At 42.2% G+C, this 11,072-nt stretch overlaps 1 protein-coding gene across 5 annotated transcripts in view; it reads left to right on the top strand.

Moving 5' to 3' along the window:
• The first annotated feature begins 4,919 nt into the window (after positions 1-4,919).
• The window catches only part of PKIG (cAMP-dependent protein kinase inhibitor gamma), a 107,948-nt gene continuing 101,795 nt past the window's right edge, over positions 4,920-11,072 (top strand). For 2 of the 5 annotated variants that reach the window (XM_082361868.1, XM_082361867.1), the window contains exon 1: positions 4,956-5,071. The gene's annotated coding sequence lies outside the window, so the exon portion shown is untranslated. Of the gene's footprint in view, positions 5,072-8,196; positions 8,303-11,072 lie in introns of those variants that run through there. The other 3 variants (XM_082361866.1, XM_082361864.1, XM_082361865.1) reach the window with 3 other exon arrangements.

Raw genomic sequence — 11,072 nt, 5'->3', positions numbered from 1 at the left:
ACAGTGTGATAAACTATAGTCACCATGTTTTCATTACTCAGACTTTTTCTTCTTATAGCTGAAAGTGTGTATCCACTAACCAACCACTCCCTAATTCCTTCATCCTCCAGCCCACATCTGACTCTGTTTCTATGAGTTTGACCTTTTTTTTTTTTTTTTAGATGCCACATATAAATGATACCATTCATTATTTGTCTTTCTTTGTCTGGCTTATTTCACTTAGCATAGTATCCTCAAGGTCCATCCAAGTTGTTGAAAGTGGCAAGATATCCTTCTTTCTTATAGCTAAATAGTATTTCATCATATGTATATATGCCACATCTTCTTTATCCATTCATCCCTTCAGAGAAACTTAGGTTGTTTTCATAATTTGGCTATTGTGAATAATGCTGCAATGAACTTGGGAATGAAGATATATCTTCAGTACCCTATTTTTATTTCCTTAGGATATGTATCCATAGTGGGGTTGCTGGAACATATGATAGCTTTATTTCCTTTTCTCCACATCCTTGCCAGCACTTGTTATCACTTGTCTGCATAACAGCCACTCTGAAAGGTGAGGTGATATCTCATTTTGGTTTGATTTGTGTTCTCCTGATGATTAGTGATGTTGAGCACTTTTTAATGTAACTGTTGATTATTTTTTTGTCTACTTTGGAAAACTGTTCATTCAGTTTCTCTGCCCATTTTAAACTGGATTCTCTATTTCTTTTTCAACATCTTTATTGGAGTATAATTGCTTTATAATGTTGTGTTAGTTTCTGCTGTATAACAAAGTGAATCAGCTGTATGCATACGTATATCCCCATATCCCCTCCCTCTTGCGTCTCCCTCCCACCCTCCCTATCCCACCCCTCTAGGTGGTCGCAAAGCACTGAGCTGATCTCCCTGCGCTATGCTGCTGCTTCCCACTAGCTATCTATTTTACATTTGGTAGTGTATATATGTCCATGCACTCTCTCACTTCGTCCCAGCTTACCCTTCCTCCTCCCTGTGTCCTCAAGTCCATTTAGAGGTTATCTTTTAAAATTTAATTTTCTGTTTGTAGTTGGTATATAGAAATATAATTGATTTTGTATATTGACTTAGTATTCAGCAAACTTGCAAAACTTTTATTAACTTTAATAATGTGTATATAGAATTTTTTGTAATTTCTATATAAACAATCATGTCATCTATAAACAATGTCATTAATTTGTTTTTTCTAATACTTAAACATTTCATTTTTCTTGTCTCATTGCAATTACTAGAACTTGATTATTTTTAATACTGCATAAAAGAATGTCGACTGAAAAAAAAATACACAACCTAAAAGTTGAGAGTTATGTTTTATTCGGCAGACATTCTTAGGACTTCAAGACCAGGAGACAGCATCTCAGATAAAGGCTGAGAAAACTGTTCCAAAGAGGAAAGGGGGAAGCCAGGACAGATAGGAGTTTTTGCAACACCACCAAGGTAGTCGGAAAAAAAGGCTACTCTTAGTAAAAGAAAACTAGATATCTCAAGTTAAGGAATTTAGCACTTTCTATGTATGGGAAGATGCAAGAGTCTGGGCTCACTGAAATCATTCCTTTGATATGCACCTCAGCTATCTGGGTGCATATCCTGTGTCTTCTCATCCTGAGATTCCTCAAGCTGCACCGCTGGGAGTGGCTGCAGTCTGATGACTGCTAGATGGCAGGTATTCTTTGTTTCCTTCCTGAGTTCCCTCAGGGCTCACTGTCCTGCGGGAGGCTGTACTGTAGTAGCTAGATCCTTTGTTTACTGATATGGCCGGCAGTATTTTATTTCTCAAGAACATACAGTGAAAATGTATTAGCTTACTCCCCCCGCCCCCTGCCGTCTCCCAAATCTCTTTGCAGAGTTCTTGTATGCATATGCCAGCTGTGTATGTATTACCTACCACTCCCCTTTTACCTGTTGTAGTGTTCCAACCACGTGGTGTTGTACATTGCTTATATCACACAACTTATTCATTCATTCAAGAAATACTTACCAAGCTCTTACTATGTGCCAGGCACTGTTCCCAGTGATGAGAGAACAGCAGGGAACAGCGAAATGCTTGCCCTTAAAAGAGTTTATGCTGTAGTGAAAATGTTAGAGCAGGCAGGTAGCTAGGTATGAGCCGAGAAATAGGGGCAGGGGCCAGGTGGGAGGAAGTCACGCATCTTGTAAACAGCAGGAGTCCATGGTCAGACAGAGAAAAGCAGGAACCTCCAGACTAACAGGAAACCACACATTTTGGGTGGTAAGTGTCCTGGAAGAAGACAAAGAAAGGTGAGGAAAGGCAGGAATCTCCTGTGTCCGAATGTAACCTGTTGTTCATTATGCTCTCATTACAATAAAATTAGTCTTATTAAGTTAGCAGATTAGAAGTACCCATCACGCACCAACGCCATGACACTTCTGATCTAAACTAAATAAGGACAAAAATCCCTCCTCCCCTCGGGAAGATGCAGTTGGGATGAAAATCAGGGAATATGACCCCCAAACTCCTCCTTCCCTAGTGACTATTTCGCCCCTTCATTTGTATGCCCTTAATAACCGGCTTGCCAAAGAAGCCCAGGGCAGCAACCCCTCACCTGTCTGCCCTCTCCCTCTGAGAGTGGATTCTTGCTTAAATAAATTCTCACTTTACTTTCTTAACCTCCCTGCTTTGTCTCCAAATTCTTTCACGACGAGGCAAGAACCTTAAACTCACTGGGAACAAAAAGAGACAGGCAACAAATAAATGTATAAAATTACATCAGATACTGACAAGAACTGCGAAGAAAAATAAAACAGAAGAGAAGACAGAGTTGGTGGGGTCTGCTATTTTAAATAGTCAGGGCAGGTCTTTTTGAAGACCTGACATTTGAGCAGAGATTTGAAGGAAGTGAGGAAGTCATGGGGATATCTGGAGGAAGAGTGGTCCCAATGTGGAACAGCAAGAGGAAAGGCCCTGAGATAGAAGTATGCCTAACTTAAAAACCGCAAAGCCAGGGTGGCTGGAGCATGGACAAGAGGGAAAATGGTGAGAGATGGAATTGGACAGCTATCCAGGGAGGTAGTTCACTTGGGGGGGGGCGGGGTCTGTTGATCATGGTAACTCTAGATTTTGTTCAGCACGCTTAAAGGTTCTGAGCAGGGGAAGGATGTGATCATGTTCACATTTTAAAAGGATCGTTTTGGTTGCTGGATGGAGAAGAGACTGGGGCAGGGTTGGAAGTTAGAATAGAAGCAAAGACAGGGCTAGTTAGGAGACTACCGCTGTGTGAAGTGAAAAATGTTGCCTGCCATATGTCGACTGAAAAAAAAATGCACAACGTGAGAGTTGTGAGTTAAGTTTTATTTGGGGCAAAATGAGGACTATAGCCTGGGAGACAGCATTTCAGATAGCTCTGAGAAACGGCTCCAAAGAGGTAGGGGTTAAGGTCACTATATATGTGATTTTGGTGAGGGGGGAGTACATGCAATCAAGCACACATTTTTGCAGAAGGTTGCTGCTAGTCACGAGAAGCAGACATCACCATGAAAGATTTTAGTGCTTTTCTAGATAAGAGGAAATGTAAGAACTGGGCTCATAAAATCTTCTCTTAAAAATATCTAACCATCTGAAGACCTGTTCTGCCAGTTCTTCCTAGAGCACAGAGTGCCTCCTTCCTGATCTCCACCCTGAACTTTCACTGGGTGTTGAAGGTCAGCAGCTGCAGCAACTCATAATTTAATCCTTGTAGAGGTAGATGGCAAGTGCCAATTTGTAGGTGACACATAACAGTAAACAAAGGATGCTGCAGCCATCAAACCACTACACCCACCCCAGATAGCGAGGCCTGAAGGAACTCAGGATGGAGACCAACGGGCTGCCAAACCCTCAGCCACTGCAGTCCCCCCAAGCTGTGCACCCTGAGGGGATTCAGGATGGAGAAAAGCAGGATACTGGCCCTAGATAGTTAAGCTGCCTATCAAAGGAATGATTTCAGTGAGCCCAGACTCTTGCATCTTCCTGTACACAGAAAAGTGCTAAATTCCTCAACTTGAGATATGTTTTTCTTTAATTAACAGTAATCTTTGTTGCAAAAACTCAAATATATTCTGACTCCTCCCTCGTTTCTTTGGAGCAGTCTCTCAGAGCTGTCTGAGAGGCTGTGTCCAGCCAAATAAAACATAATTCTCAACTTTTAGGTTGTGCTTTTTTTTTTTTTCAGTCAACAGCTATATGCATAGCTTGAAGCTAGGTCTATATGGAAACTGTATCTGTATCTACCTCAGTCCCTCTTAATTCTTTCTCTGGTAATCCATTTTACGGATGTACCATAATTAATCTGTTACTGATGGACGTTTAGACTGGTCTCAGCCCTTTTGCTGTTACAAACAATGGAGCAATGAATATTCTTTATGCTCATGTTCCAAGATTATCTGCAGGATTATTCCAGGAAGTATAACTGCTAGTCACAAGTTAAAGTACATTATTTCTCATATTGAAATTAAATCTGGTGATCGCATTCTCACCATGAGCCCAAAGAAACAAGTTTTTTTGTTTCTTGTTCTGGTTTTTAAAAAAAAATTCTTTGTCCCACCACCGTTTTGGAAATTAAAGAGAGAGAGGCATGTGCCACCCTTCCCACATCAATTTTCACATCTTTAAATATTCCCAGTCTAGCAAGCTTCCGCCTGCGGCTCCGTCATCTCCCGGAATAGTCTCCATCTCAGGTGACAGAGAGAGAAACTGAGGCACAGGCAGGATATGAAGCCCAAGTCCTCCCCCGGCCTGGCTGTCCCCCTTTCCCCCAAAGTTTCCTTCCTTCTCCCGTCCCTCCGGGCCAAGTTTGAGGCTGCCAACCCCTACCCGGGTCCCCCTCCGCTCCGGACCCGTACTTCCGCCCGCTTTCCCCTCCTCCGCCCGCTAGGGGGCTGCGGAAGGGGCCGCGAGGCCTCCTGGTCCCCTCCGAGCCGCCGTAGCGCGAGCCGCGGGAGTTCGGCAGCTCCGGTCGCCAAGGCAACGGGCTCCGCTGTGCTCGGCGGGCGCCAGGCAGCCCGGGGGAGGCGCTGCGGGCCAGCGGCCCGGGCTCGGCTGGCGGCGGGAAGGCAGGTGAGCAGGGGCCGGGCGGGTAGTCACGGTCCTAACGCGCGGTTCCCGGCGTCGACTCGTCTCAGCGGGCGAGGGACTGGGCCGCTGGGGACTCCCGGGAAGGAGACGGGGCCTGACCTTTATCCGCTCCCCCCACCCTTGGCGCCGGGGCTGCGCCCCCTCTTGCCCTTTAATCCCGTCTTGCGCTTTGGTCTGTTTATTATATTTGGGGGCCATTGGCCTGATTCGAAAGTTTTTTTTTTTTTAAAGCTCTTCTTATTTGGGGTCGAGGAATAACTCAAAATTGCAGAAAATGTGCGTCTGTGCGACTCTTCTGGGGCCAGAGAGGATTAACTTCTTTGTCCATCAGTTTTCCCATCTGCAGAGTGGGGATAATGATAGCACCTATCTTAGAAGCTTATTACAAAGCAAATAATATATTTCAAATCCTTGCAGGTAAACCTTGGGAGCTTTCGTTGTTACTACTACTACTACTCCAAGGAGGTCCATCATTGAGCATGTGTTGTGTATCAGGGCCTGGGCTAATTGCCAGGGGTAAAAAAGTGAATGAGACATCTTGTCCTCAGGGAACTCCACAGATTTAAGGTATAAATAGGAACTCATTGTGGTTCCAGCTATGATTTTGGACATACAGGGGACTGTGAATGCACAGAGAAGGCAGTTAACCCAGATTTCCGGAGATGAGGTTGGGGAGGGTGGTCAAAGAGAGTTTCCAAAAGAAGATGACTTCCAAAATGAGACATGAAGGCTGCCTCTGTATTGGCCGGAAGATGAAGCTGGTGGAGTGCATAGTGTTCTAGGCAGAGAGAACGGCCAGTGCAAGGTCCTGGGGAGAGAGTGCAGGCTTCTTGGGCATCTGCAGGGATTTCATAGCCTGTTAAGAGACAGATTCCGGGAAGTGGAAGTGATCTGGCTCAGTGTGTTTGAGAGATAAGCAGGTGCTCTTCTTATAGAAGAAAGACTTTACTTGTATCTCCTCCTAAGTTTGGACTTTGTCATGGCGGTTAGTGGGGAGCACCAAAGGATTTAAATCAGGCAGTGAGTGTGTGTTGCGTGATCAGAGGTATGGTTTTCAAAAGATCAGGGATTTTTTTGTTCTCTCTTGGTCTCATCACTTCTCCAGTCAGTTTTTCACATTGCAGCTATTCATTTATGGGGATTCCAAAAAAATATTAACTGAGCACCTGTTATGTGCCAGGCGCTGTGTAAGTAGTAAGGAATCAGGTTCCTGCCCTCATGGCATGTATTCCAGACATTAAAGGTACATTCATGGAGATAAAAGCAGTCTAGTACAACTGGAACTGAATCAGTATTGGAAGAGACCCATTCAGAGAGTTTTTTCTTTTTTCTTTTAAAGGCCCAGGTCATTCAGGGCCACTATCTTGTACACTCTAGCCAGAACCATTCACTTAGAACTACACCAAGAAGAAATGGCCAGAGAAGTGGGAGGAAAACTAGGAGAGTGTAGTAACGAAAGCCCAAGGAAGAGGTCCACTTTGCTGGATGCTGCTGAGATTTCAAGTAAAAGAAGTTAAACGTTAAAAATGTGCCTTTTGCATAAGTAAATATAGAGGTCACTGAAGACCCAGTTGAGCAGATTTGGTGAAATGTTGGGGGTGGAATCTATAATATCGGCAGCTTCCAAAGGTTCAATGTAATATGTCAGTGGGATGAGGAGAGAGTGGGATGTGAGAAAGTAAAGGCAAAGTGTAGGCAGCTCCAAGAAGTTTGGCTGTGAAGAGAAGCGAGAAAGCTGGAGAGCAATTGGGGAATCAGGTGAAGTCTTTTTAAGCAGGAGAGAGACACAAGCAGATTTAAATGCTGATGGCAAACAGACAGTAGTGAGGGAGAGACAAAATACAGGAGATGAAGGGAAAAATCAATGGCACAACTTTCCAGCTAATGTGAGAGTGGATGCGATCCACAGCACAGATCCTTTACAGAGAGTCTGATGACGGCTTTTTTGTTTTGTTTAGTTTAGTTTTGGAGACGTGGGAAGCAAGGTAATTGCTGAAAAGGAGCACACCTGTGTAATGCAACCAGAAGAAAGAAATAAAAAATGAAAGCATGGAGAGAAAGTTCTTTTTTCTTTCTCAACAGATAGGAGACATTTATTGACCTAACATTGTGTTAAGCACTCTCGATGCACTAGTCTCAGTTGAAAACGTGATCTTTACATCAACCCTGGGAGATAGCCTCTAGTGTAATTCCCAGCTGATGGATGAGGAAATGGAGGTAAAAAATGCTTAGCCAAGGTCACACAGGATTTGAATCCAGGCCTGCCTGAGCCAGAGCTTTTGCTCTTAATCGCTATCTAAATGATACAATTGTCTGCCTATGATATGATTATCTGCTGAGAAAATTCAAGAGAATTGAGTTAAAACTAAGCAAGCTACAAGATAGACAAAAAGCAATAGTAAGAAAATGGAATTGTAGGTGAAATGACAATAGCAACATGAAAAATAAATACCTAGGAATAAACTTTAAAATAAATGTGCCTAGCTAGTCAGATAGAATAAGAGTTGGCTGGAGGTTTGGAGGTAGGGGTCAGGATGGGTGCTTGTGTGAAGAGGCGGTATTTTTGCCTTGGGAAAATCAGGGTATGGATACCAGAAAAAAAGGCGTGTAAAAAAACCAGGTGTCTGTTATGGACATGATGAGAAAATATGCAAAGATGCTGACTGTGATGGTTTTATAATATTGAAAAACTGAAAACCGACTGGTTAAATCATGATGCAGTTATATGATGGGTACTATCAGCTGTTAAAAAAGGAGGTGGGAGCCATATATATGAGAAAGATGTTTACATCATACGGTTAGGTGTGAAAAACAGATTACAGTATGTTTCTATTTTTGTTTTCTTAAGTGTATACATACATATTTATAGGAAAAATGTCTAGAAAGATGAGTTGTTTAAAACAATTTTTTATTTTTAATTGTGGTAAAATACCCATAAATTTATCATAACCGTTTTTAAGTGTACGGTTTAGTAGTGTTAAGGATATTCACAGTGTTGTGCAGTCAACCTCCAGAACTTTGTCATCTTGCAGAACTGAAACTTTATACCCATTAAAACAGCTCCGCGTTTTCCCCTCTCCCTAGCTCCTGGCAACCACCATTCTACTTTCTGTTTCTATGGATATGTCTACTCTGGATACTTCATATAAGTGGAATCATACAATATTTGTCTCTTTGCGATTGGCTTTTTTCACTTAACATCATGTCCTCAAGGTTTGTGTATGTTGTAGCATGTGTCAGAATTTCCTTCCTTTTTAAGGCTAAATAATATTCCATTGTGTGGATATACACATTTTGTACATACATTGTATTTATGAACACATTTTGTTTATCCATTCCATAGATGGACATTTGGGTTGCTTCCCCCTTTTGGCTATTTTGAATAATGCTGCTACAAACATGAATGTGCCAGAAAGATAAGTTCTTTATGTCTGTGTCGTGAGATCATGGGGAGACTTTTATTCCTTTCCTTATTGCCTTATTTTTCTTTTTTATGAGCATGAATGGCTTTCATAATTGGAAAAAGCAATAAGGATATATCCTATTTGGGGAGATGGGAGAGTAAAGGTTAAAAAAAAAAAAAAGGGGCCTGGTCTAGGGCAGTGGCAGCAGGAATGGAATGGAGTGGGCAGATTTGAGAGATGTTTCAGGAGAATCAACAGGACTTGACAAGTAAGAGGTAAGGCAGAAAGGAGTGGAGGATGAAGACTTGGGGGCCTGTGGGGAGAAGGGGCTTAGACTAGGGGAGGAGGGAGGAAATAAGGCTGGAGAGCCACCTGAGCCTTTTTGTTCAGGAGCTTGGACTCTTTCCTGAAAGCAGAGGGAAACCATTGAAAGGAAGGGAAATGACTTAATCAGATCCGCATTATAGAAAGATCACCCTGGCTCCCGCCAACCCGTTCTGCAAGCTGAAGCCAGATAGTGACAGATTTCCCTTTGTGTTACTTAGACTTGAACCTTTGTTAATTTCCTTTTATTTGAGATGAAGCATTAATGCTGGAAGATGCAAATCTATTCTTCTCAAAGCACCTGGAATATTTTAAACAAAGTCCTGTTTAGATTACCTTGATTCCTAATTGCATCCTGTTTTATCTTAACACAGTCTCCTGAAAATTACTTTCTACCTTTAGCAGGGGAAATATAATTGGGAAAGTAAAAAAGAAATATAAACAACTCAAGTTAGAGACTTTCAATTTTTTTAAAAATAGATTTTATTTATTTATTTATTTTTGGCTGCGTTGGGTCTTTGGTGCTGCGCGCAGCCTTTCTCTAGTTGCGGCGAGCGGGGGCTAGTCTTCATTGCAGTGCGAGCGCTTCTCATTGCAATGGCTTCTCTTGTTGCGGAGCACAGGCTCTAGGCGCACAAGCTTCAGTAGTTGTGGCACGCGGGCTTCAGTAATTGTGGCTCGCGGGCTCTAGAGCGCAGGCTCAGTAGTTGTGGCGCCCGGGCTTAGTTGCTCCGCGGCATGTGGGATCTTCCCGGACCAGGGCTCAAACCCGTGTCTCCTGCATTGGCAGGTGGATTCTTAACCACTGTGCCACCAGGGAAGCTGCAAGACCTGCAATTGATTGAAATATCTTTGACACTCTCCTTTGGGGAGAAAGGGGCCAGTGAAGTAAACAGTGTCTTATTAAAGGGTCACTACAAAACAAAAATTGTTGAGAGTTCAAATGGATTCAGCTTATTACCTATCTCTATTCCCACAAACCTATAATGTGTCTCTGCTTCCAGAGCATCGCAGAGAGGGAATTAACTATCGTGCTGATGTTTTTAAGCATTTTGCAGTTTATGAGAGGTGCATGTCCAAAAGATGTAAACCCATGATCTCATTTCATTCTTCCCAGTAACTCTTAAATAGGGATTATCATTTCTGTTTTCAGATGAGGAAATTGAAGATCAAAGGATTTAAGAAACCTCCCAGCTCCTATGTCTAATGAATTCTGGAGTTTGAATCCAGGTTTTCTTATTTTCTTTTTATATTATAGCTTCTTATTATGGAAAGTTTTAAACATATACAAAAGTACAAAAGATGGTATAATACCTTATACTCATACCCCAGCTTCAACAGATACCAACATATGGTCAGTTTTATTTGATCTGTACCCCCGACTCCCTCCCCACCTTAGATTATATTAAAGCAAATCCTAGACATCATATCATTTCATCTATAAATACTTTAATACACATCTAAGAGGTAAGGATTTTCTTCCCCCCCCTTTTTCCCCCTATAATCACACCTAAGAAAATGAACATAGTAATTCCTAAATATTACCTAGTATCCGTTTGGTATTCAGTTTCCTCAGTTATCTCATAAATGTCTGTTTACAGTTGGTTTGTTTGAATTGGGATCCAAACAGGGACCACCTATTACATCTGGGTGATAGTCTCGTAAGTCTTTGAATCTATAGCAGTTTCATCTCTTCTTCCCCGCTGCCCTTGCCTTTTATTTGTTGAAAAATCAGGTCATTTGTCCTGTACAACTGCTCTGGATTTGGCTGGTTTTATCCCTGTAATGTGTTCCTCTGTTCTCTTTATTTTTTTGTCCATTGCACTTTATGGGTGGTGCTGTGTATAATACCAGCAGGCAGTAAAGTCTGGCTCTCACCTTGTGTGATGTTAAGATTGATCATTGGGTTCAGGTGTTTGTTGGCACGATCCCTTCATTGTAAGTTTCTCATTAGCCTTTCACAGAATGGTTTTAGCAGCTGTTAATTATCCTTGCCAAGATCTACTATTTCATTAGGGGTTGCAAAATGAATCCAGGTTTTCTGATGCCAAGTCATGTGCTCTGTTAAATCCCACTGTCTCCTGATTAAAGGAAGCCTTTGCGCAACTGTCATGTATTTTCCCTTCTGGTAGGTGGAGAAAATTCCCTCAGTTAATAATTCAGCTTAATATATATTTTTTAAGAAAACAGAGCCTGTATGTTCTGTTCAATACTGGTTACTTACAACATTGCTTTCCTGGGTTGGTCTTATGTGC

The sequence above is a fragment of the Balaenoptera borealis genome (assembly GCF_965194805.1).
Source record: "Balaenoptera borealis genome assembly, chromosome: 16".
Classification (NCBI taxonomy): Eukaryota; Metazoa; Chordata; class Mammalia; order Artiodactyla; family Balaenopteridae; genus Balaenoptera; species Balaenoptera borealis.
Note: the sequence above shows the minus strand (reverse complement) of the source record. Positions and strands in the feature narration are given on the sequence as shown.